This window comes from Ptychodera flava, chromosome 5 (genome assembly GCF_041260155.1).
Source record: "Ptychodera flava strain L36383 chromosome 5, AS_Pfla_20210202, whole genome shotgun sequence".
Taxonomy (NCBI): Eukaryota; Metazoa; Hemichordata; class Enteropneusta; family Ptychoderidae; genus Ptychodera; species Ptychodera flava.
The window spans coordinates 3,666,526-3,693,624 of record NC_091932.1 but is presented as its reverse complement, the minus strand read 5'-3'; the positions used below and the strand labels follow the sequence as shown (position 1 = coordinate 3,693,624).

The 27,099-nt window shown below is 37.4% G+C and overlaps 1 long non-coding RNA gene across 1 annotated transcript; it reads left to right on the top strand.

Moving 5' to 3' along the window:
• Positions 1-116: 116 nt before the first annotated feature.
• LOC139132778 (uncharacterized) lies at positions 117-26,421 on the top strand. The gene is made up of 7 exons (XR_011552436.1): positions 117-305; positions 774-884; positions 1,388-1,532; positions 1,944-2,123; positions 19,104-19,233; positions 25,763-25,872; positions 26,212-26,421. It is a non-coding gene; the product is annotated as an uncharacterized lncRNA (long non-coding RNA).
• The last annotated feature ends 678 nt before the right edge of the window (positions 26,422-27,099 follow it).

Sequence of the window (27,099 nt, the reverse complement as noted above, 5' to 3'; positions counted from 1 at the left end):
ATATTACTTGTTTTGTCTCTTAAGGATGTCAAAGAGATTATGTGGTATTTATTTGATATCACAGAGTTGCACAAAGTTACAGCATGTCAAACCTGAAACTCGAACAGTCATGGTGGCTTCAGCATATTGGCCAGATTCATTGATTAGCTATGATCAAATGTTTGTGTTGACATATTTTTCCATTTCCCAAACAGGCTTACGATGTGATAGAAGAGCCATCTGGTGTAGGGCCAGAAGAATGTGCACTTTCATCAGCAGCACCTCAAGGACTTCAATATCCTCTCACAAACCAGAGCATAGATCAAGTAAGTGCATAACTAGTTGATTTGTTTTTTCTTTAACTCAAATTTGTTGTTTTTTCACAATACTGATTTAAACTTAATGTGTTATAATACAGGGAGCCTTTCTGCCTATGTGAAGCTGTTATCTTCTGCCTTAATGGGTTGCCACTTGACCTTTTCATTTGGTATTTAGCGACGTCACTTTTTGGTCAAACTGTGTTGGAAATGACTGATATGTCCTACAGTGCCCTCATCAAAAGGGTACACATTAATGAAAGTAGAAATACATTTTCATGAATATTATTTGTTTTGTCTCTTAAAGGATGTCAAAGAGATATTGTGGTATTTATTGGATGTCACAGAGTTTCACAAAGTTACAGCTTGTCAAACTTGAAACTCCAACAGTTATGGTGGCTTCAGCATAGTGGCCAGATTTATTGATTAGCTATGATCAAATGTTTGTGTAGACATATTTTTCCATTTCCCAAACAGGCTAACGATGTGATAGAAGAGCCATCTGGTGTAGGGCCAGAAGAATGTGCACTTTCATCAGCAGCACCTCAAGGACTTCAATATCCTCTCACAAACCAGAGCATAGATCAAGTAAGTGCATAACTAGTTGAATTTTTTTTTCTTTAAAGTGTCAAGGACATGCCCAAAACAACTTTTAAAACCAATCTCTATGCCTTGGAGATAAGTTATCGCTATATCTGACATTGTAGTTGCACGCTGTAGATAGTTATTAGAAAGTAAAAGTTGCTTGTAGGTGTGTCCCCAAAGCCAAGTCGGTACCCTTTTTTCGTCTTTCAAAGGTTCACATGAGGGTTTATCTAAGTATTTCACTCCTCTAAAGCTCTCCTTAAAAATAAGTGTGAATTGCGAGGGATTGTGTTTACGCAGTGACCAATACTGCTGAACTACCTCGCTTGGTCATCCTTGGAAAAAAATCTCTACATAGAACATTTGTTCATTGTGGTACGATGAGCTATTAGTATTTTTAGACTATGCATAACTGCTTGTACATATAAATACACCTAATTAAAACTGGGAGACTACAGTATCATATATGTATTTATTTGCAAATATATGTCATATCATATATACAGGTTGATAACATTCTAAGAAGTCTCTCCTCAAAATCCTTTGAGGAAATAAGACATTTTGCTAAGGAATGGTTGCCAATATTACAGTATCAGTTGCTTGAATAGACATTAATAAACGCAACCAACAATTCATACCAGCAGTTAAAAGGTATGTCCTGATTGTTATCACATTTTATCATAATTTATGTCCATGTGCCAATATGTTTAATATGAGGGCTTTGAAATACAATTTTAACGAAGAGTGGTGTGTTCACCAAAGGATAAAATCACAAACAATGTAGCAATACATTGGATATCAAAATAGTCTGTTAAGGCATGTTGGCAAGATTTTTTAGACTAAAAATAACTAGTGATGCAAAATTTTTGTGAATTGAAAAACAGTCAATATGTGTACATCTTGCTCTTTGATAGTCTACATGGTGGTTTTACAACTTCTTACATTGTTAAAGCCAGTTTTTAAGTATAAAAGAAACTGTTCCATTTCTGTTACAGATAATGCAAACCTGCTTATTTTAATCAAAATCATTCACAAAAAACAATGTGTGTTATATTGCTTCAGATATGAGAGCTGTATGAAAACTCACTATGTGGGGATGGCAACTGGAGACGGAAACTGTCTGTACAACAGCATCAGCAGCCATCTGTCTGGGACAGAAACATTGACTCCACTGTTGAGGTTATTAAGCGGGCTGTACCCCCGGTATGGTGCAGTTCATATATGCCTTATTTTGTAGATAAGGTAAGCTAAATTGTTAAAAGGAACAAAGTCAGCCATTTTTCATAAATTTTGTTTGATGCAAGATACTACTTATTGTTTGACATGTTCATGACATGCTGAAAGATATTGAATGAATGGTTGACCATGCATATACCGGTATTTGAACCCGGTTTCAGACAAATTAAATGAAATCATCTCGCAAATGAATTAATGGTCATGACCATTAATTCATTTTCGCGACGGTTTCATGTATAGTGTCTAAAACGGGGGTTCATTCATTTAGTATCTTTCAACATGTCATGAACATGTCAAACAATATAATATAGTATCTTGCATCAAACAAAATTTATGAAAAATGGTTGATTTTGTCCTTTAAGAGAACATGCAGTTTGTCATGCTGTTTTTAGCACGGGTGACGTAGTCAGCAGGGCTATAGATGTGGTGTCGAATTCTGTCGAGTAGGCTGTCTGTCTGTCTGTCTGTCTGTCTGTGTGGATGGATGGATGTAGACATTTGGTGTCTGTAAACCGTTTAAACTGACAAATTTTTAACCGCTTAACATTTGGCATCGAAAGTTTGTGACAGTCTAACTTGGTACACGAAGATGGGGATTTGTTCAAATGAAGTTGATTGGAGGATTCCATCAAGAGTTATTGATTTTAGAATGATTATTTTCCGTATTTTTCTAGGGTTTTCAGATCACGTGACTTAGGGTTTGATTTGGGGGGGGTGACTGTGAACAGTCTCCATGCATAGCTTCATAAAGTACACGGCTGAGAATTGAATATATTTAATTCAGTGTAAATAAACATGAATTTACCAAATCGTACTGATCTTGTTAATTTTCATTAAATGTAATATTGGTTATGAGGTTGTCAGACAAGAGCGAAAAGCATGTCTAGCCGCAATTGACAGGGCGGACGTATACATGATGATGCACATTATTGTTTCTGATGAAGGCCAAGGCGGGTTTGGCACCTGACCAGTGTTCCCGCTAAGGCTTATTTGCGCGCTAGTTGCGCAGTGTCTCCGATTGCTCTCGCAGTGAGATTTCATGTTATGCGCAACTTTAGCTGGTTTAGTGTCAGTCATTTTGATCGGTATTACTTTTGGCAATGATAACTCAGGGCGAAATGTGCGATCTCAGTGCGAATTTAAACAATTTTACTTCAGCGTTTCGAGTTTAGCGCCTGTTGGCTATGCAGTTGCCACCTACGTTCATTGTACGTTGTGACTACGTAACTCTATAAATTAGCGTATGGCCATGGCTAGGGGCTGCCCCTGTGAGGCAATCAGGCATATCTCATGAGGTCTTCAAATGACCAAGATGAAGTTCAAAGTGTTGCGACAGATAATAACGTGATCCCGAATCCACTGCTAAACGAAGAGCTGGCATGGTAGGGGACGTTTTGTGACTTCATGGCAGAGGACAGTTGGAACATTTCACTTACGACAGTCAGTCAGTCAGCAACACAGTAACTTGCGAGTGAGTATCGACATATTCACGGAATTTTCAAAACATTTGTGAGATATGTCATTCATTATTCTCGCCAACCTTACACGTTTGAGATCGTTTAGTAGTAATTGATTTGCACATTTCGTAGCACATAGTGGCACATCATTTTCTAGAATTCAGTCAAGAATTTTGAAGTAGGATCGGACATACCTACGGACTGAAACGTAGTGACGTTACTTATAGTCGGTAACTTATGAGTGAGTATCGATACATTCACTGAATTTTCAAAACATTTGTGAGATATGTCATTCATTATTCTCACCAAATTTACACGTTTGAGATCGTTTAGTAGCAATTGATTTGCACGTTTCATAGCATATAGTGGCACATCATCTGCTAGAATTCAGTCAAGAAGTTTGTAGTAGGATTGGACATACCTACGCACGACAACGCAGTGACGTTACTGATAGTTAGGCATAGCCCACCAGCTGAAGGCCACTAGCTTGTGATGAACAAATAGTTGTCAAACTAAATAATTTCTTTCGCATGCAGAATATCAATTTTCATACCCAAAGATTTTGTTTTGTTGTTGCATAGAGTAACTAGGGTTTGAGGGGAGTGGCTGTATTAGCACTGTTAATGTTAATATTTTTAATCACTTCATTTTTTGTGCCAATGTTATTTGTGATTGATCTGTTTAATTGTAGAACCGGTAGAAGATCTAGTACCAGATGATTTTGCTGTGGGAAAAAATATCCAGAAAAAGGATGGAAATACACATGTTGTTGCTACTGTTACTGTGCACTGTGTGCCTGCATCCATAGCATTTTGAAATTGAAAATAAAATGATATAAAGGGACAGTAGCTGTAACTTCTGATAATACTTTAATCGTTTTTCATGTGTGTATCAACCATAGTTTCTTCTCAAGCATGTTCAAACACTAAATAGTCAGTTTGATATATATATATATATATATATATATATATATATATATATATATATCGAAGTATACAGATGTGGGAAATTACAGTGCTCAATGCAAAAGCAGAGCGTTATAAATAAACAGATTACTTCAAGTACAAAGTAATAAAATCTATATAAGTTTCATGCATCTTGCAATCCTCAGATAGAGTGAAAGGATTACTAGCTCGACACTCTTACATATATGATTGGGACGAACCATTCTATTTGTAGGTGGTGTTAAAATTCAATAAATGATATTTTTTTGGTGGCGACATTTTGAAACCAACTCAGAGCGTTTGTTTAACAGTGTAGATTTGTCAGCATTGATAATGTGCAGCTTTTCTGATATACAAAGATTACATTGCTTGTTCATGTTAGAGTAGCTCAATGCTTTATCAATGATTGACCATGAAATGTCAAAGTCTTGTCCCTTATTTCTTAAGTTCCATACATATTTTGATAGCTCGGTGTCGTTTTTGTATTTCTCGTTACGGAACGATTTCATGTGATTAGTGTAGCGCGTCTTGAAGGTGTTATCAGTGAGGCCGATATAAACCCTCTTTCCGTTGTCCTCAGTTGATACTTTGGCCTTGTACACCACGCCTTTGACTTGACAGTTACCATTCAAGGGGCATGCCGACTTAACCCTGCAATTGCAATCAGCTGGTTGGTCCTTACGCTGTTCTCCGGAGATTACCCTCTTATTGTGCGATTTGATTATACTTGCCATATTCCTCATACAGCTATAACTCACTTTAATTGTGTTTCTGTTGAAGATCTTGTGAAGTTTAGACCCCTTTGGAAAATATTTATCGACAAGTTGGAGAAATTTCCTGCCAATGTTTAAAGTTTCCACGTTCTTGCTGAAAGGGGGGTTGAACCCCGTGATATGACGCTTCCTGTTATTGCTTCTCCTCGCTGATTGGTTGGTCTTGGTGAATTCAATTTGTTCGGTGCAGCCGCTTGCCTTTGGCACTGTATTGTATCGCCCTTTATATTTATCGAAGATGCCCTTATCACTAGATATTGTTGAGATGCGTTACATGCATGTGTGTATACATTTGTCTGTGTATTCGTTGGTGATATTAATTCAAAGTTCTATGATATTTTATGTTTGTTTGTTTGTTTATCTAATTGTTTGTTTGTCTGTGTTTATTATTTATTTGTGTATTTGTATGCTTGTTTGTATGTTTGTTATATTTTGATTATTTATTTGCTTATTGTTTGTTTGTTTGTTTACCTTCCTGCCCCCCTGTGGTCTACAGACAAGAAATTTCAGTATATTAATGCGAATTTCCCCTTATTTGTGGAGGTTTTGATTTGAATGCTCATTCAGCATATTTACTGTTCAGCTTTAGAAAACATGGATCATGGATGTGTAAAATGCTTGAAATTTGACAAAACATTTAAAAAGCTTACGTTTTAGACTGCCCTTTTACGTGTTGCTAGGCAGATCAGTTTTGTCATTTTAGCATTTATTATACAAACCTTTGTCTTTATATAATACAATAAAACTTGTATTCAGCCACAGACTTTCCTCGTCTTTCTAATTTCACAAATCAACAATCTCCCCTCAAATAAAAATACAAACTGCACATATCTGCTACCAAATATTTTTGCAAGGAAACTAGAGACCACTATGAGTGAATATGAAAAGGCATAGGACATCATGGCGCATTGCAATGCATTTTGGGTAATCAAGGTTAAAATTGTATATAATGCCACCGACGACAGCACATTGCAATGCATTATGGGTAATCTACACGGCGCCACCAAGAAGGCCTGCGCCTGACCCCCAAGCTTAAAATTGAGCATAGCGCCCCCTACGATGGTAGTCCATGAAAACAAGGACCAAAATGAGTTTCACACCTGGTCTCTATGGCATATTCATAGACTTTCAAAATAGCAACAATTGTTAAGATTTTTCTGCAGGTCGTGTGCATATTTATGAAGTCACATATAAAAAGGTATTTATAAATGATTTTCAATTCGCCATGCTGTGTGAATTCACTTTTAATTTTAAGCAAATAATAGTTCCAATATCTAACGTAAGAGACCCCATTTCTCTGGCAGTTTGTCTAGTATAAAAATATACACAGAATGGCTATATTGATTTCAGTCAAATTTGATACAGAAGTTAGTTAGTTACCAAATGAACAAAACTCGTCACCTTTTCATTCATGCGGGCTACATATTAATAATTTTATCAAAATTCTAATTTATCTGTTACATATTACTCAGGGGAGCATCAAAATGACCAAAGTTTGTCACGTACAAAGGTTTACTGCACCAAAAGTAAAGTTTCTGGTAAAATATTTGTAATGTTCTGCTTCGAATGAGTTGCACCATAACAACTAGTGATTAAGCATGCTTCAGTTAGCACAACAACATCAATAATATTCCAAATGAAATTAAAATCACCAAAATAATGTCAAAAATGAGCGACTTTGTCCCTTTAAATTAATACTCCTGAATACCGTCACCCGTGCTACAGCGACTTTGGCGCTATGTTTATGTTTCTCATGGATACAACTATTGGTTGATGTGAATATAATGCAGCACACTTTTTCAGTAAATACACGCTTAAACAATTTTTCTGTTGTAATTATTTGGTTTAGCCTTTCCATGCATTATTTAAGCAGTGAATTTCACTTTTTCAGCAATTTTAGATTTACTCTTTCTAAGGCCTTTAAAGGGTGAGTCCAGTATTAATTCAAAGTTAATTTTGCTTAAAATGAGCCATGCTACATGATTTTGCCATTCCTACTTGATCAAATAAACCCATCATCCCAAGGAAACAATGCAGTTTAATATTATAAAAATGCAATATTTCATTTAGTTTTGAAGTTAGCTGCAATTCAGCTTGTTCAGAATTTGCGGGCCTACCCATGGAAATTGACTCAAATAATAAAATATACGAGTGAGCGTGTCCACCATGGCCATGGCAAACGCTTATCCTATAGATTTACCTTGGTCAGAAGTTGCACTTTTGGTGGCTGAAGTAGTGCTAGTCATTTTAGCATTTGTCAAAATGATGAAAGAGGGTTGGAAAAGTGGATTCAGGCAAGGGTTATGTTTGGTGACCATTTTTTAGTGTCTTGCCTGCTGCCTGAACCTAGTGGCTTATTGCATCAAATACACACGATGGAAAGCCATATGAATGGTAAAGCTGGATTTAATTCCTGGAGCTATTCCGTGATTCTATGATCAAAATACTGTACCAATGACACAAAGAAACATTTGCCTGTGCCACTATCAACTGTCAACAAGTTTTTAAAAGTTTTAGAAAGGCACACTTTTTGATAGTATCAGCATGATTTTAAGTCCCCACGGACACCGTCCAGGGGGGGGGGAACTTATAGGGTTGGTCATGTCTGTGTGTCCGTCCGTGCGTCCGTCTGTTTACGCAGATGTCTCAGAGACGCGAGAAGCGATTTTGTTCAAACTTGGTACAAGGATTATTACCTATGCCATACATATGCACGTCTATTTGTTTTACTATCTGATTCAATATGGCCGTCTGGCTGCCATTTTGTTTCCTGTATTTGATGTCGTGCTTATGTTTGCGCAAATTTCTCAGTGATGCTTGAAGCGATTCCATTTAAACTTGGTACATAGATTACTCTACATGTTATACATATACACATTGATTTTTGTTTTGATCCAGTCTAAAATAGCTGCATGGCGGCCATTTTGTTACTTATATTAAACGACTGTGGTTTCATTCACGTAAATTTCTCAGCGATGCTGGGCGCAATTGCATTGAAAGTTTGTGCATATAATCCCTATCACATATATATGCATGCCAATTTTTGTAATGATTTGATCAAAAAAGGCTGTGTGACGGCCGTTTTCTTTCCTGTATTTGATATCCATCCACAGGGTCCCCAGGTATGATCCACAGGGGTTCAAGGATGAAATTAATATTAACCCTTAAAGTGCCGTGTCGGTTTATACACCAACGTGCACTTCCACATTCAGCACCACGTCAGTTTATACACCGACTGGAGTGTCTCTTTGAAAGATTTCAAAAGGTCGTGAGCGTAACTGACCTGTATGCCTTATACGGAAAATAAAATGGCGTATTTGAAACGTATATGGTATGACCTTATTACTCATTAATTTATTCTGGCGGAAATGACGTTTTATAGAATGTTCTATTGAATTCTTTGCGCCAGCTAGAACCTAATCGAGCGGTACTTTGCATTGCTAATATGGCGGATGCAAATCAGACTACAGGCTGTTACCTTCGACAGTACGCTAATACTCGTGCACTTTTGAACCCGGAAGACAGAGAATTCTTTGCGCATCATTTTCTTTATAGTGATAGTGATGATGATGGTGATTTTTTGGATTTTGAAGATGTAAATTTTATACCCATCGAGTGAGTCGCCAATCCCAATGACGATGCTGATTTCCCCGAAGACGTCGCCAACAACTGGTCTCGAAATCCCATTGACGATGTTGTACAGTTGACTATGCCGTACGATTACTCTATGGTTGGCATGAAAGTATTGGTACCAGCTATATGCCTCTCCTCTTGATTTCATTCGTCTCTTCTTAACTGACGAAGTTTTGGAAATCATAGTCAGGGAGACAAACTTGTATGCTTAACAGGTTATCGCAGAGAAAAGGAGAAGGGGCTTGCTATCGCTGTTTTCCCGTATGCAGCGTTGGTACAACGTAATCAAGGATGAGTTGAGCGTTTTTCTTGGGCTGACGATCACAATGGACCTTGTCGACAAGGGAAATCTGGGCGATTACTGGTCAACCAGTGAAGTTCTTCGCACACCGTTCTTTCCAAATTGTATGTCAAGAAATAGGTATGAGTATATCATCATACAGTTTCTTCACTTCAATGACAACGAAGCCATGAGTCGACCGTAGTAGCGAGGATTTTGATCCACTCTACAAAATTCGCCCCGTCTATGACATAATAACACGTCGATTCCAGGAAGTTTACCATCCCAATAAATGCCTGAGTCAGGATGCAGCAATGGTGCCTTGGCGGGGCAACTTAGCCATGAGAGTTTATGTCCCCAGCAAGCCTGACCGATTCGGCATGAAGGCCTTCACTGTCAGGCAAAGACAGGCTACACCATCGCCTACAACCTTTACACAAGGAGAAATTTCAATCCATACCCAGATGCAGAGGAGAGTGAGTTGGATGAAGGTATGACCTATAAAATTGTTATGGGTTTACTGACATCATCCAAGTTCCTTGATATGGGACATAGTGTATACATGGATAATTACTATATGAGTCCTAAGTAGCCGTGACACTGTTGCTGTTGGTACTGCCAGGCTGAATCGGAAAGAAATGCCAAAAGCTCTTCAGATGACAAAACTAAAGAGAGGAGGCACCATCTGGAGATGGCGTGGGGAGCTCTTGGCTTGAAATGGCACGACAAACTTGTGATGTCACCATCCTGTCAAATGCACACACGGCAGAGTGGGGTTTTGATGACAAGTCCACTGATGGTGATGGAAACCCTGTCTTGAAGCCAACATCTGTCCTGGAATACAACAAATACATGGGAGGCACTGATTTATCTGATCAGATGTGTAAATACTATCCCCTCCTTCGGCGACACAACAAGTGGTATATCATGCTTTTTTTCAGCCTGCTTGGTCTGCTCATTACAAATGCCTTCATAATTTGAAAGAAGTTCAGCCCAGATGAAGACAAATGGAAAATGAGCCATGCAAAATTCCTACTTGAAGCTGTGGAGCAATTTGTAGAAAGCGCATTTAATTACACCAACTCCTGTGCAAGAGCCAGAATATCTGTGGGAATGAGCATCCACAGACTTTGAGAGTGTCATTTTCCATCCAAAATCAAGCCAAAGGAGGGTGCCATGAAGACCAACCCCTGCAGAGCCTTTGTTGTAAGGATAGGCTGAAGTGACCAGCAGTATCAGCTGACATTTGGCCGTCAACATCATTGCAGAGTCAGATACCCAACCAGCAGATATGAATGCATGCAGTGTGGAGTTGCGCTGTGTAGTGATGGATGCTTTGAAGTGTATCATACCTTCAAGCATTACGCTAACATCGACCCTGTTTCTCTTCAAGCCAACTGAAGATGTCAAGTTAGCCATGAAATAACATAAAAAAGGATACTTACAAGTGACCAACCAATCGTCTGTATATTTTATTTTTTGTAACATATTTTGAATAATAACTTGAGGTTTTGCCAGATTTATTGATAATTCAGCATCAAAATCTGAATGAAAACAAATACATTTCTAGTCCAAAACAACTCTGTCTGTAATCAGCAAATACAACTTGTAACATTCCAACTCAAACCATTTTATTCATTTACATAATCTTTATTCATTTACATACAGTGGACCCTCGCTAAGTCGCGCCTTCAAGCATTGTGTAATTAGTGTAGCACGTCAAACGAAGTGTCAACGTGATTCGGTGAGTCAAAGTGGTCTCATGAACCTGCACGTCAATCATACTAACGCCATTGTAGCCCCCTTCACACATACGCAAGCACAGGCGGTATGCCTTTGACCCCGGCTTTGATCAAACGTATGAGGCCAGTTATCACATTTTCTTGGCGGTACATCTTTGAAAACACGCTATAAAAAGTCGAAGAATTCTACACCGGCCATCATTCTGATCTCACGTTTCCAACTGAGCAGTATGTCTAAGCGAAAGCTATCCAGCATCTCCGTCCGTGATAAACTTGAAGCCATTGACCGTGTGAAGAAAGGTGAAGCAAAAGCGAAGATAGGACGTGATTTGAGTGTGGGTGAATCCACTATCCGAGGGTGGGTGAAGAGCGAAGAAAAGTTGCGGCAGTTTGTTTTCGAAGTCGATGAAGAGGCGGGCCTCAACCGAAAACGTGCAAAGCTGTCGAACAACGAAGATATCGATAAGGCTGTACACGTTTGATTTTTACAAGAACGGTCAAGAGGGACTCCACTTTCTGGGCCTATCATACGTGAGAAGGCTCGCATTTTGGCAAAACAACTCAGGGGAGACCACTTTGAGTTTGAGGCCAGTGCAGGGTGGTTCTGGCGTTGGCAGCGAAGACACGCGATTGGCGAAGTAGCCATCCAAGGTGAAGCCCGATCTGCAGACGCCGAAGCTGCACGAACTTTTCCCGCTAAATTGAAAGACATTATCGATGCCGAGGGCTACAGTGATGAACAGGTTTACAACGTAGATGAGGCTGGTTTGTTTTGGAAGTTGCTGCCCTCGAAGTCCCAAGCTTCATCGAACGACCCTCAGACCGTCGGCTACAAACAGAACAAACAACGCATCACCATAATGCTGACGGCGAACAAATCGGGCAACCACAAGCTGAGACCACTCATCATCGGTACCGGTAGAAGTCTGAAACCACGTTGTTTTCATCATGTCAACATGGACAATTTACCTGTAGTGTACCGGTATATGGCTTCGGGAAATGCATGGATGACGCAGTTTCTTTTCGAGGAGTGGTTTTTCAACAATTTCGTCCCGAGTGTGCGTTGTCATTTGACGTCTCGTGGACTTGAACCCAAAGCTCTGTTGCTCTTAGACCAGTGTCCTGCTCATCCACGCGAAGACCGCTTGAGAACGCGAGATGGGAAAATCAGAGCGCTATATCTGCCAGCAAACACGACCAGTCTACTGCAGCCCATGGATCAAGGTATCATAAAAACTTTCAAAGCAAATTATCGCCTCGAGTTAATGATGCATCTGTTGCTCGACCCGGACTATTCATCGCTGGTAACAAGCCTTCAGAAGTACACCATTAAGGACATGTGTTACATCGCTGGAAAATCATGGAGAAAAGTCAAGACTTCATCTATCGAAGGATGCTGGATGAAAGGACTCGGAGCAGCATTCAACGTACTTGCAAGACGACATTTGTGCCACCCCAGAGACAGTCAGTCAGTCAACGCCCTTATCAACACCGCAGCTGAACATGGACTTGACAGCGAATACAGCGAAGACGTGCTGATGGAATGGATATCCACCGATGACAACGAGCCAACATTTGAACTTTTGTCCGACGAGGGGATCATATCAACCCTCAAAAGTTCTGAAAACCAACCATCCGGCACCGATGATGAACATGACGACACCGCAGTCGACAAAGAGAACGTCCCACCTCCAGCAACTGCGTCAGAAGCTATCGCGGGACTTGAAGCAGCACTGTCATTTTTTGAAGCGGCTAACAGCAAGAGAGACATCGACAACTTGAAGTTGTTGCACATAAAGGAACTTATCGCGTGTTGTAGAAATGTCCAGAAGAAGAAACAGCGTCAGACGAGTATCACCAAGTTTTTCCAATCGCGTTGAACTTTAAACATTGTGACAATTATTTTGAGAGAACGAACATGGATGATGGACACATGGGATGACATAATTTACTGAGATTCTTTATTTTTCAATTGATTTGATGTTGTAATATTTTTTGACACTACTCAATAAAATGTGTGTTAATTGTCACATATATTTGCAATTTAATAAAATAAAATTAAACGGAGCAATGTATGTGTTTTTTATTGTTGTCGTAGACAGTATGGGAGACAGTATGGGAGACAGTTGCCCCTTTTGCGAGGCCCCTCGCTAAGTCGCGGCCCTCGCTAAGTCGCGGTTTTGGCTATGGACCCCGTCACCCGCGACTTAGCGAGGGTCCACTGTATATTTATTCATTTACACTGTTCTAGTGATTCCACAAAGTTGATGTATAAGTACTCTGCAATGAAAGAAATTCAACCATTATAAGGCATTTGTCTTTTGCCTGCTCCATCTTGAAGTTACTATGGCAACAGCAGTGGTTACCAAGAAAGTTTGCAGCTTGCCAAGTATGTGTTTCCCATAGTCAGCTGTCACAATATTCAAATTCTTTCACAACTCAGATCTTTAGTCAGCCATTAAAGTGACATTTTTGATAAAACACACATTTGTGTAATCACATTTCTTATTTTCACCTGTCATTTGTGCACTTTGTTGGACAATAGACCCCATAGTCTTTTTGAGTTGCAATAACCTTACTGTGTTTGGTCTGTGAGAGCGCTTTTCAAAGATTATTTAATTTGTTTATTTATTTGTTTTTCATGTAAAAATGATGTAAATATTGATGAATTAACCTTAGAGCTTCTTGGTAATTTATGGAAATGAGTATTGACCGTAAATAATAACAACATGGCTGAAATGTTTTTTTGAAGATAATAATGTGTATTTTCACCTTTTTGATGAAATTCACCACTCTTTGGTAAAATTTTGTATTTTTTATAGCAGCATAAAAGTGCCAACATTCCATTTTCATAGATGAGTTTTCAGATCCTTCATTTTGGAAAGAAAGTTAACAACGCAAGTTGTTGACATAGATTTAGTTGGAGACATATTTCCAGTGCTGTTGTTGCACTTTATTTACAATATGTAAATCTGTTGTTGTTTACAATGACATCATTCAATGTTTGTCAGTGAAATTTTTTTTCCTGTAAACATTCAACTCATGACACAAGCAATTTTTTACCAAATTTGTGTCATTGTGTGATATTCTATTTCGACATGTTCAGGAAATTCTGAAAATTATATTTTTTTTACCAAAAATGTCTATTTTCAACCCTTTTTTTGCATTTTTATATACTTGTGAATTAAATATATCACTCCAATTTGTGAGTTGATGATCTAAGACTAAAGTAAGGGTGTTTATGTGTGATGTTTGTGACAATTTCTGGAATGACAGCTGTAGTTTTGAGTGCTACCAAATTCCTATGTTACAGGTAAAAATTCCTTTGCCTGGGGGTCCTTTGCCTAGAAATACATGGCACCTTAAGGGTTAATGATGTGTCCATGCATAGGGGCTCATTAATGCAGATATCTGAGATATGCCTGTACCAATTCTTTTTAGTCCCCACGGACACTGTCAGGGGGGACCTATAGGTTTGATCATGTCTGCATGTGCATCCGTCAGTCCATCCGTCCCTCCGTTCACGCAGATATCTCAGCGATGCCTAGAGCAATTTCATTCAAACTTGGTACAAGGGTTACTTCATACATCATACATGTGCACGTTGATTTGTTTTGTGATACTATCCAATATGGCTGCCATGCGGCCGTTTTTGTTACGATTGTGTCATGTACACGGAGCAATAACTCTGACACATCTCAACTGATTTTATTAGCTCACATTTGGTTATACCAATGTGAGTTTATCGTATAAGCTGAAGTCGATGGCGTCTGTATGTGTGTATGTATGTACATTTGTATGTATGTATGTATGTATGTATGTATGTACAGTATGTCCGTCAACATCAAAAACACGCAAACCGCTGCACATTTCAGCTTGGTATTTGTTGTGTATATGCATCCTGGGCTATAGATGGGATTTTGTTCAAATGAAGTCTGCATTGCCAAAATTATGCAAATGAGCTTACAAAATGTGAAAATGGTCAAGAATTAATATCTCGAGAACTGCTGTTTTGATTGCTTTGAAAATTTGTGTGCAATTACCTTAGGTGAACCCTATACAGTTTTATGAATATTGTGAAGATATCCTTAATTTTGTATTTTTGCTATTTTTTTGTGATTTTTCTCATTTTCAGTAAAAATTCTTCTTCTCTGAAACCGCCAGCCCAATCATTCTCAAATTTGTTTGCTGGAACTGTAATTGGGCGAAAGCCGGTTGTTCCCAGCCAGTAAATGAATAAATAGATAAATAAATAAATTTGGGTTAGATCTTTGCGAGGGTGTTACTTCTAAGATTTGTTGAAATTATGACAAAATTGGGAAAATCACTATTTTGGAGCAATTTTGTCATTTTGGTCAAAAAATCTTAAACAGTATTTTCTTTTTAAAACCCCTGGACAGACAGCTTTTATATTTGGTACACAGACGTGCAGAGATAACAATAGTTAGATATGTGGAAATTGTCCTGAAATATACAAATTTGTATTTTTAAGGCAATATTGTCATTTTTGGTCAAGAAAACTTGTGCTCAAAATTACTTGTTTGATAGCTTTGTAATTTGGTATAAAGCCCCCAGGGATGTTATTAGATAAATTTTCTGCTCAAAGTGTTGGGAAACCCCCAAATTTGTATATTTTAGGTAATTTTCTCAGTTTGTGACCTTAAATGACCTACACCAACCCAGGATATGTTGTGAGACAGTTTCGAACGCTGTGAACATAATTTTGTCATATTTGGTATCAATTTTTAGGAAAATTTGATCCAGAAAACAAAGCTGAGGTGAATTTTTTCATTGCCAACCAATTTTTGCAACTTTTCCATGTAAGACATACAAGAACTGATGAGAAATTTGGATCCAGGATAATAATTCCAGATGTTGTAATCACCGCCCACAGTGGAAGGCATTTCACTATCTGTAACTAACTTAAATGCTGTTTACACTAGAATGATAACACTCATGGCATTAATTAAAACTCCCCAAGGTTGTAAATACATTGCCTGTCATCTGGTGTTATGTAATATCGAGGGATGGAACATTTGATATTCAGGAGGGGAAGGGTCTAGAAGATTGATGAGGTAGCATTACTTTTTACCAGATTCCTTGTACATTTTTTACCCACTCCCACCTTTTCTTTTTATCAAACCTGTGTCTGTTTTATGTTGTTGACATTTGCTTATGTATTTAGGATCTGTTTGTCCCATTGCTATAAAAGTTGATACGCATGTTCCTAAAGATGACCTCCAGTACCTAAGTTGGAGACCTTATTTCCTTTTGTCATTCTTGTTTTTCCTGGTTTAAATATTTCTCTAATGGACCAATTCAAACCAAATGTGAGCACACTGTCCTTGACGGTATTTTTTCGAAAGTTTGTACAAGGACTTTGACCTATATCATACATGAGCACATCAGTTTGTTTCATGATTTGATCAAATATGGCCACATGGCGGCCATTTTGTTTCAATTTTTTCATGTACGGAGCCATAACTCAGGCATGTCTCAACTGATTTTATTCAAAGTTGGTACAAGGACATTGATCTATGTCATGCATATCCACATTGATTTGTTTCTGATACAATCCAAGATGGCCACCATGCGGCCATTTTATTACAATTTTTTCATGTACGGAGCAATAACTCTGACACATCTCAACTGATTTTATTCAAAGTTGGTACAAGGACATTGACCTATGTCATGCATATCCACATTGATTTGTTTTATGATACCATTCAATGTGGCCGCTGGCGGCCATTTTGTTACAATTTTTCCATGTATTGAGCCATAACTCAGGCATGTCTCAACCGATTTTATTCAAAGTTGGTACAAGGACATTGATCTATGTCATGCATATCCACATTGATTTTTTTACCGACACAATCCAAGATGGCCACCATGCGGCCATTTTATTACAATTTTTTCATGTACGGAGCAATAACTCTGACACATCTCAACTGATTTTATTCAAAGTTGGTACAAGGACATTGACCTATGTCATGCATATCCACATTGATTTGTTTTATGATACCATTCAATGTGGCCGCTGGCGGCCATTTTGTTACAATTTTTCCATGTATTGAGCCATAACTCAGGCATGTCTCAACCGATTTTATTCAAAGTTGGTACAGGGACATTGACCTTTGTCATGCATATCCACATTGATTTGTTTTCTGATACGAACCAATATTGCTGCCATGCAGCCATTTTGTTATGGTTTTTTATGTACAGAGCCATAACTCTGGCACATCTCAACCGTTTTTATTCAAACAGTATCATGTCAATTATTGAATTTTTGTAATTAGTCTGATATGTCAAGAAATACTGCATCAAATTTCATAAAACTTGGTACAGATGTTAAGCTCACATTGCTTTAACAGTGAAAAAGACATTTATCTGTGTCAAGTTAACACTTTCACCGCGGGAGGGCGCATTCTGCGCCAACGGCCAGACTGCGGGAGGCGCGTAAACGCACCAAGAACGTACGCGTTTATTTACGTTCGATATACGTTGGCTTTGTTTGATCTACATCATGTTTGTTGACTATTTCCTCAAGCCTAGCGTAGTATCGAGGTAGAGGTCAAACCTAAATGAGCATGCGCGCCAAATTTGTAAACAAATGCCGCCATATTCGGTCATTTCTCGGTCGTGATTTGTAAGGATCGTGTGATCGGTTGTTGTTTTTCTCTCAGAGGGTATTTAAAAATGGCTATGCGGGCACAGTTTAACACCGACAAAGCCCGAGCATGTTTTTCTAGACACTAATAGTGGAATTGTCACTGATCTTGAAACTGAACTCGACGAGATGGCGGAAGTCAAATTTCAAATTACAACTCTAATACAGAACTTGAATATGTTCCCAAACCAGTTGAGCAAACACAGAGATCGCAAGCAAGACACTGACAGGAAGGTAGGCAATCTGAGCATGCGACAAAGTGCGACAAAGGACCGATGACTGACATCACAAACGTTGATGGGGTATCCTGTGGATGTTGTACGACATCAATCTATCAATGACAATTACACATCGGACTGGCTACCAGCATATAAGCTTAAATAGAACATAGCTCTCTTTTGAATGTCAGATGATACCTGTTGTTCGAAGATAAACCTGTAATAAATATGCATATTAATCTCATTTACATGGAATATGTTTTAGCGTATGTGTTCCTCCTACTGAATTTGTGTTGATAAAATGTAAGTGGTAATTTTTAAAGTGTTACGCTGAGAAAAATACATTTATATATTGAAATTAAAAAAAATGCAACATTTTTTGATTTTTTTTTGTAAATCCAATATGGCCGCCATGATCACGTGATCTTCAAGGCGTGTCACATGACCTTTTGTGCATTTTTATGATGAGCTGTCATATTGCAATACTCACTGAAAAAAATTGTCCCGAATACTCAAATAATTACAAAGATATAGCGCATGCATGTAAATCAATATTTATAAGGCCATATACCCATAGAAAACTACGCACAGGAATGCACGTATAAAAATTAATTACACAGTGAAAGTGTTAATATGGCTAGTTTTCAATTGGGTTAATTAATGTGTAATTGCATATGTAATGAACTCTCCTAATTGGAGTGATATATCCACAAATACTGTGTTAAATTTAATGAAACTTGGTACAGATTTTGATCTCATAGTGTTGTAAATACAATCAATGACGCTTAGTGGTATCATTTATATATATAAATTAATTGCTAGTTTGCATTTAGATAATGGATTTTTGTTTTGAGGGTGAATGTCTAAAATACTGCATCAAACCTTATGAAATATGGTACCGGTGATAATCTGTCAGTGTTAGGGTAGGATGCAAAGATGTTGGGCAGCATCCTATCGATTAAGTACTAATTGATTCATTTTAATGACCTTCTGTAATTAGTATGGTGGCTCACGTTGGTTTTATGTTTTCACCACATGGAACTCATTTTTGGCCATTAAGCCCCATCTGTATCACAGTATTTTTAATCATAGACCTAATTAATTAAGAGGACTCTTTCTTCTCAGAGGACTCGTAATTAAAGTACAAGTGGGGACTGTGTCATTGTCAATGACTTGTCCTTTGTTTATTGCAGTTGATCACAAGTGTTAAATGTTTTCCTTTTTTTATTGCAGTTGATCACAAGTGTTAATGTTTTCATATGTGTATTGCAGATAGCCACTAGCTGAAAAGTCTAAGACGGTTTTATTATCTTGAAGATGCTTATAACTGAAAGTTCTGTCAACTCATCTATGGAAGCCATATCAAAATCTCCAGTCATGATGAGAAGACAGTGGACCAAAGGTACTGTTCAGTTTGATTTGTTGTAAACACTTTGCATATAACAAGCAAATCACCTATTTCATAAACCTGTAGTACAGGTTTGTAACAAAGAAACTGGTACGTGATTACACCAATACTATAATACAAGTCTGTGTGCACAGTAGTGCTGTATACAGTTACTGTTGAAAAAGAACTCTGACAGCTGGTCTGGAATTTCTGAATGTCACATCTCTGTATACTGCATGCCTGTACACAGTGCTGTAGATACAAACACGTTTGTGACAGCTCAAGTGTGAAATGTCATGTTACACTAGTGCTGTATATACTAAACATGACAAGGTTGAAATTTCTGCATGTCGCAGTCTTTGCATCTTCATGCCTGTACACACTGCTGTAGATACAAAATGTGCAGGGTCTGAAATTTCTGAATGTCACCATGCTTGTATACAACATGCCTGTACACACTGCTGTAGATACAAACATGTGACAGGGTATGAAATCTCTATATGTTACATTCTTTGTATCTTCATGCCTGTACACAATGTTGCACATACAAACGTGACAGATTCTGAAATTTCAGCATGTCCATATATATTCCCTGTATCTACGCATGCATGGCTGTATGACTCAATAGCTGTGACTCTTTATGACTGCATGTGTGGGACGAGATTCTCATTTAAGGTAATATGCACCTCGAAAGTAAAAGACTTAACTTTTGCTCAAATTTTCCTGAAGGAATCTTTCAACTATTGTCTTTCAAAATCAAGAATAAAAATTGGGGGTTACTGTGCAAATTTTGATACTGTAGAAACAATGAACCAAAATATTTAAATTCAAAATGGCCTCCATCCCTGTACAATTTTCAAATTTCGAAAAAACTAAGCAGATGAAAAGTTGTCTTACGCCAAGAGTTTAAAATGAATCCCCAAAAGTGGTATATCAGAAAAGAATTGTAAAAGTTTGAGAGTCTGAATACCTGTCCCTGAGGCATGATCTACCTTAAGAATAATTTGATGTCCACAGCAACAATGAATTAACACAGTTTAATTGAAATGTACACCAAGCTTTGAATTTGAAATCAAAATTTGGCAGTTGGTATCTTTGAAAACCCAAAAGGTTTCCTTAAAACCCTAAAGAATATTTTTGAAGAAAGCTTTATTTCAGTGCAATATACATGAATTACTATTGCCAGACTGTCAAGTAATCAATCAATCAATCAGAAACATTTGTATAGCGCCAGTATCTGTAACGGTGTCACACTCAAAGGCATTTGCGCTCAATGGCCCACACTATATGCTCTTTCAAAAAGATGAGTCTTGAGTCTTTTCTTAAACCTTAAAGTGCCATAGACTTTCTATGCAATCCAACTCCCAGGCAAAGGACTTTCTAAACTCAACTTCTCAACATGTTACACTTTTTTCAGACTGGTGATAAGAAATCCTAACAACCCATTATTATTTCCAAAGCTCAGGATACGAAGAAGCTCTCTATGACAATGAAAAGTTTCAATTTACACATTGAAGATGTAAAATTGGGCTAAAATGCTTGTTTTTTGTTCAAAATCCAATGAAAATGATAATTAGTTTCTAAAAATGTATAAAATTCATGAACAGCCTTCAAACTTGCATGAAATTTTCGTGTTATTATCAAAAGACATGAATTCAGGTACATGATTTCAGCATCATGTAACATCATATGTAAATAATAAACAAAAACAAACAAACAATTAGTGTCTTTCAAAATAATACAAATGCTTCCTATGCGAATGCATCTCTACAAAAATACAAATATTTTACATGCAGTACACTAAATGAAAGACTTGTTGTTCAAACTTTCTTCAGTGAAATTTTCATCCATTCTCTCAATAATGCAATGATAGAAATCATTGGTCACCATGCAAATTTTGATTCCAGAGCTTTTATGATTTGGTTCTCTGGAAGGAAAGTTATGATTGTGCTTGATAGTGATATACTTTCATTATCTCACAGGCCCCTGTTGAACCTCTGGGCAGGTAGGCCAGGAAACTTGCAAATTCTAAAGGAATGATGGAACAAGCATGTGTGCCTGTGAAGTCCATGACTGTATTGTTATCAGAGTATTCCAGCCCCTAAATTTAGGTGGCCAGTAATGCTAATTTAGCATTTTTTTCGCTATTTTTGTTTTTAACGTCAACCATAATTTCTTGTTCTACTGCCCAAAGCATGTTTAAGCACTCAGTATTCAGCTGGTCAACTCAGCGTGTACATGTGTAAACTTCGTTGTTATTGTTGATAAGTGAATTCTCGTCCCAAGTAGAATTCAATTGTGAATAGTAATGTTGGTTTTATGCATACAGATGGTATGTTAAAAAGCTAAATAGTGAATGTTTCAACAATCTTTTGAGAGAAGAATAAGAGATCCAATTGATATTCAAAATATCATTTTTTAAAAATCATCAAAAATTAGCATTACAGGCCCTTTAAATATAATTTGGAGCTTGATAATTCAAAACTAGATATATGATGTCTTTAACTCTTACAATTCTGCTGGTTTCTCAAAGTCTTTTGCCACAATAGATTGGTACAGGTCTGCTTTTTTTCCTACTGTAAAATTGGATCCCTACAGTGGGATATGGTGATGGAAGGCTTGAAGACATGCAGATTGCTCTCATGGAGTATGCAAATTCTCTGATACTTGTCTGTACACTCTAAGTGACTAAAAACGCCATGACTTTCAAAGAGATTTTCCTGTGGTTTTGCAGGGACACTTTCTGCCAAAATGCCCTTTTTGTAGTATGATTACATTGTGTCAGAATAGAAGTGAATTCAATTCAATAAGAACTTCTTGAAAGTTAAAATTCCAAAATATTGCACCCTAGTATAACAAGCAATGAGCTTTGGCTAGAGCAGAGGATGCACGATCACAAGATGGTGAGCACTGGCATGGCTATGGTGTTGTGTCTTTGAGCAAAACACTTTATTCCTCATGCTTCTCCCCACCCAGGAGTGATGAGTACGTACCTGGTAGGACAATGGTTGTAATGTGCACATTTAGCTCTGCTGCACATGTGAGCTGTTGTTTGTTCCCCAGGGAGTTGAGTAGTATCATAGTAGGTCCAGTGACTAGGGTAATAATAATTGTCAAGTGGATATGTGCGCTATTTAAGAATCCATTATTATTATTATTGTTATTATTATTATTATTATTACAAGTTTAGGGGCTATAAGTATTATATAGAAATCTAGTAACAGTTCATTGAAGCTGTGGGAATTCAGAAAAAGAGGTGTTCGAATGCAGACCATCGTGGCAGTTTTTGGCGCGCACAAAACAAGGCACAGCGACCTTGGAGAGTCTATGCCTGTGTATTTGCTGCAAATATACCTTCACGCATGCACACTCGTTTGCCAGTGTAGTCTGCCAATATGAGCATGCGCAATTGAGTTTACCTGCGCGTGAATGTGTAGTCTGTACACTACGTCTCGTGCTATAATCTTGTCGTTGAGCTTTGCATGTTGACAGAAACTGGAATTACTGCAGAGAATACTTTTCAGGACATCACAAGTGAGTCCCTAAGGTAACAAGTTGGACGTTTAGGAAATCCTTTCAGAAAGTTCACGCCGCCTGTGGCCATTTTGTGGAGTATAAGCTTATACGTACCTGGAGCGACGGTATGCAGTATTTCTACTGTACATATGCTAGATAATTTTCTACTCTTGGTTGGTAACTCTGCTGGTGGACAGAATTGTCCCCGAGGTTATCTTTCGCCCAGTTAAAGCGATGAATTTGTTTCTTCGCTTCGATAAAGTTTGTATGTGCGATGTGTGATAGTGAGCATGTGTGCGTGAGTGCTTCACGAACTTTACAACGTGTGGAGCGGTCTCAGTCAGAGGAAAAAAAATGTAACAACTTAGCCGGCTATTGAACCACTCTGAGTGGAGATTTAGCCGAGCGGTTCTCTCTGTGCCCTCTCCGCTAGGCGACTGATGCCGTATGTTGTGAGTTCGAACCCAATTGAAAACTAGCTGTATTTGAAAACATCAGGGTGACAGACTTTGGAATGCTAACTCTTGTATAACAATGACATAATTTAATGAGAAAACATTTGTATACGAGCTCGGCAACATTTTATGATTTGAAAATTCTCATCATGGCGGATTCACTGAAACAGTGAGTATTCAACAACTTTTTCCTATGTCCATGTAGCACTTGTGCAAAAATAAGCGAGTCCACAGGCCTTTGGCGAATCAATAAATGCGTTTTTCACCAAGCTGAAAGGTTGAAAGATGCGTCCGTCACTTTGGGACGAGCTAGATAAATGCAGTCAAACCCAGCTGGGCATAGAAATTTGCCATAGTATGACTTTGTTCTGGAGATGACCGGTCGTGCGGTGGAACTTTGCATCAAAGTTTCCATATCTGAACTGACGTACTTGAATGACAGGCACAGGAAACGATGGCCAATAAAAACGCATTCTCGTTGCATTTTGATAATAATGTATCAATCACAATGACACGGAAATTATGCCTCAAGGGCCATGGTCTATTTTTAGCCCTGCTACAGTATGTCTCAGTGCTGAAAAGGCCATATTGTTGTCATGTTGTCATGGCGACTTTTAAAATTTGCATACAACTGTGAGAGTGAAACGGGTTGTTTATAGGTCACAAAACGTTTGAGTCCCACTGTCGTCCATTACACCTGTTTCCTTGGGCATTAAAGGTGTGCAAGTATACACATCAAAAGACTAGAAAATTCATTTCATGGGCAGAACCTTGTAAAATAGCCTTTCTTGTCTGGTTAATGAAAAAAAGATACCCCTGATCTAAAATATGCATGGGCTACCGGCCAGTGTCACCGGGCTACCAACTTCAGAATATGGTTGCCCAAGTGGACTACCAGGGAAAAAAGTTAATTTCGAGCCCTGGGCAATATTAAACATGAAACATTTAACTTGTAATAATTCCCCTTGTCTTGGCTTGCTTGGTTTAAAAAAATGTTTAAAGGTATACAGGGACCATGTTCAAATTTAGCCATTGCTACCATGGAAAGGGGAGATCAAGCTAATCATCAGAATCATAGAGTTTATGGGGTCACGCCAGGTCACACAAAAAATAATGCACCACTACATGGCCATAATTTTACTTTAGTTAAACAATCAGAAATAATTTGTGTTCATTATTCTTCCTGGAATGAGGCAAAGAAATCAAAATAAATTATTATAAAATGAACATTATTATACTTCGTTAATTATAAATCCATAAAATAAATAAGTACCAGTGAATTATGTTTTAAATAAAACAAAAAAATGTGTGCTACTGTTACTGCTTGTGATAAATATACTGGTACATTGGGTGATAAGGAGGATTGGGTTCGGATACTAGTAGAATTAATTTAAGCACAAAATTAATTTGAAGGCATAAACTGAATTCGATAAATGCATATGTTAGTAATATACTATAGAACACTTATTTGGGATGACTGCATGAAACACAATTAAAAATGCTTGAATTATTATTTCTGGTCTATGTAAAATTAATTCTAACACACTAAAATTAACGGAAAACATAATTTTGACCAAAATGGCCCCAATATACATTATCTTTATTATTCTTTCTACAATGAAGGCAAAGAAATTACAATTATTATTACTATAGAACAAATGTTAAAAGTTGTTACTTTGAAATCCATAAAAAATAAAAACTAGTGAATTATGTTTTAACATAGACCCTCTCGAGGGTCTATGGTTTTAAATAAAACAACTGTGGTTACCGAAATGGTTACTATGGCAACATAAAACAAAAATGAACATGGAGTTCATGCTGTTATAAATACACTTAGGAGAGCATTTGCATAGTAACTGGGATTACTTTTAATGGACTTAGGAAAAACATTGAAATTTAAAACGCAAATAGGTTACTATGGAAACACAGGGCAGTAAAAATGGATATCATATTTTGTCTTTCTAACCCGAAATAACCTTTGGTATAATATTTCTGTTGATTACTGGATTTTTACACTGGATATTTGGTCTTTCTAACCCAAAATATCCCTTTGATATAACAAATTCTGTTGATTCCTGGATTTTAGGTGGAATCTTTGAAAAACTGGTAATTTTTACTCCTGAATGGTTGCCATGGAAACATCTCACATTAAAATGAGTTTGATTTTTTTTGGTGTGCTAACCAGAAAAACCATTATTATCAATTTTTACATCAATCAATAGTTCTTTAATAGGAATTAGGGAAAAAGTAACATTTTCAATCCCAGAATAGTTACCATGGCAACTCAAAACATTAAAATAAGTCTGGTTTTTGTGTTCTCTGACCCGAACTCCCCCCGCTAGATAATTTTCATATCAATCAAAGTAACTTTTCATTGGATATTAGAAAAACTGAAATTTTCAACCCCTAAAATGGTTACCATGGAAACGTGGGGCAGTGAAATCGATATCATATTTGGTCTTTTCGACCAAAAATACCCTTATGGTGAAATTTTCACGGAAATTGAACCTATTATTATTCGCGTTATTATTTCTATATAATACTTATTATTATTATTATTATTATTATTATAGGATGGTTTATTCTCCTGTCAGTCCACAAATCCAGGCTCAACAGTAAATTTAGGATCAGAGGCACCTATGTCAGCTGACGCTTGTGTGGCCAATTCAAGCAAATAAACAAGGTAATTTTTGACTTGTCAGATTTTTTTGATTGAATAATTTGTCTTTATAATTACTTACATTGAAAATGGCAGGTTAGTATGTTAAAACTGAGACTAAGTTTGTGATCCCTTTGGCTACCAGCTTAGGGGTTGATGGATCTCAAAAAGAATGTGGTTGCCAATATATTTAACCAAAGACCAGATGTTATCATAGTGGTGATTCAGTAGAATTCAGTAGGCAAGAAAATCAGATCAGCATTGGAAATCTGTAGTGAGGCACAAAATAATGAAAATGTGGTGCAGTCCTTTCAGTCTACACACTCAAAATATGGTCTTTTTATCATATTGTTTGTTATGCAGGGGAAGTGAATGCAAGAAAATAGCAGCCTACAGAAAACATTTATTTTATTCATAAGAAGACGTACATCTGTGAATGACCAATACAGCAGTGATGTAGATGACAAGAATTACAGTCACAGAAAACATGATGTTTTGTATCCTCTACAGATGTTAGATTTGATGATGAAAGTTTTAGTACTTTTGATACCACCACTAATGTGGCATTATTGACCTTTTTAGCTCCGCTGTCAGCGACGCGGAGCTTATCAAATAGGTTGATTATCCGTCGGCGTCCGGCGTCCGGCGTCGTCCGTCGTCGTCCGTCAACAATTGCCTTCTCCTCTGAAACCACAAGTCCAATTGCTTTGAAATTTTATATGCAGTTCACTTGGGGTGACCTCACTTCAGTTTGTTCAAATCATGGTGAAATTTGCATATTTGTATTTTGGGGCATTTTTGGTGTTTTTGGTAAAAAAATCTTCTTCTCTGAAACCGCTCGTTCGATTGCTTTGAAATTTGATATGCAGTTTGCTTAGGGTGACTTAAATCAGATTTGTTCAAATGGTGGTGAAATTGCATATTTGTATTTTTAAGGCAATTTTTGTCATTTTTGGTAAAAAAATCTTTAAAAATCTTCTTCTTCAAAACTACTGGTCAGATAGCTTTTATATTTGGTACATATGTCCCTAGGGATGATCTATTTCAGATTTGTTCAAATTGTGCAGAAATATGCAAATTTGCATTTTTAAGGCAATTTTTGCCATTTTTGGTCAAAAAATGTATTTCTCAAAAAGTACTGGTCTGATAGTTTTGAAATTTGGTATACAGGTTTCTATAGATGAACTAAGTAATATATATTGAATTTCTGATGAAATCTGTAATTTTGTATTTTTGGGGCAATTTTTGCCA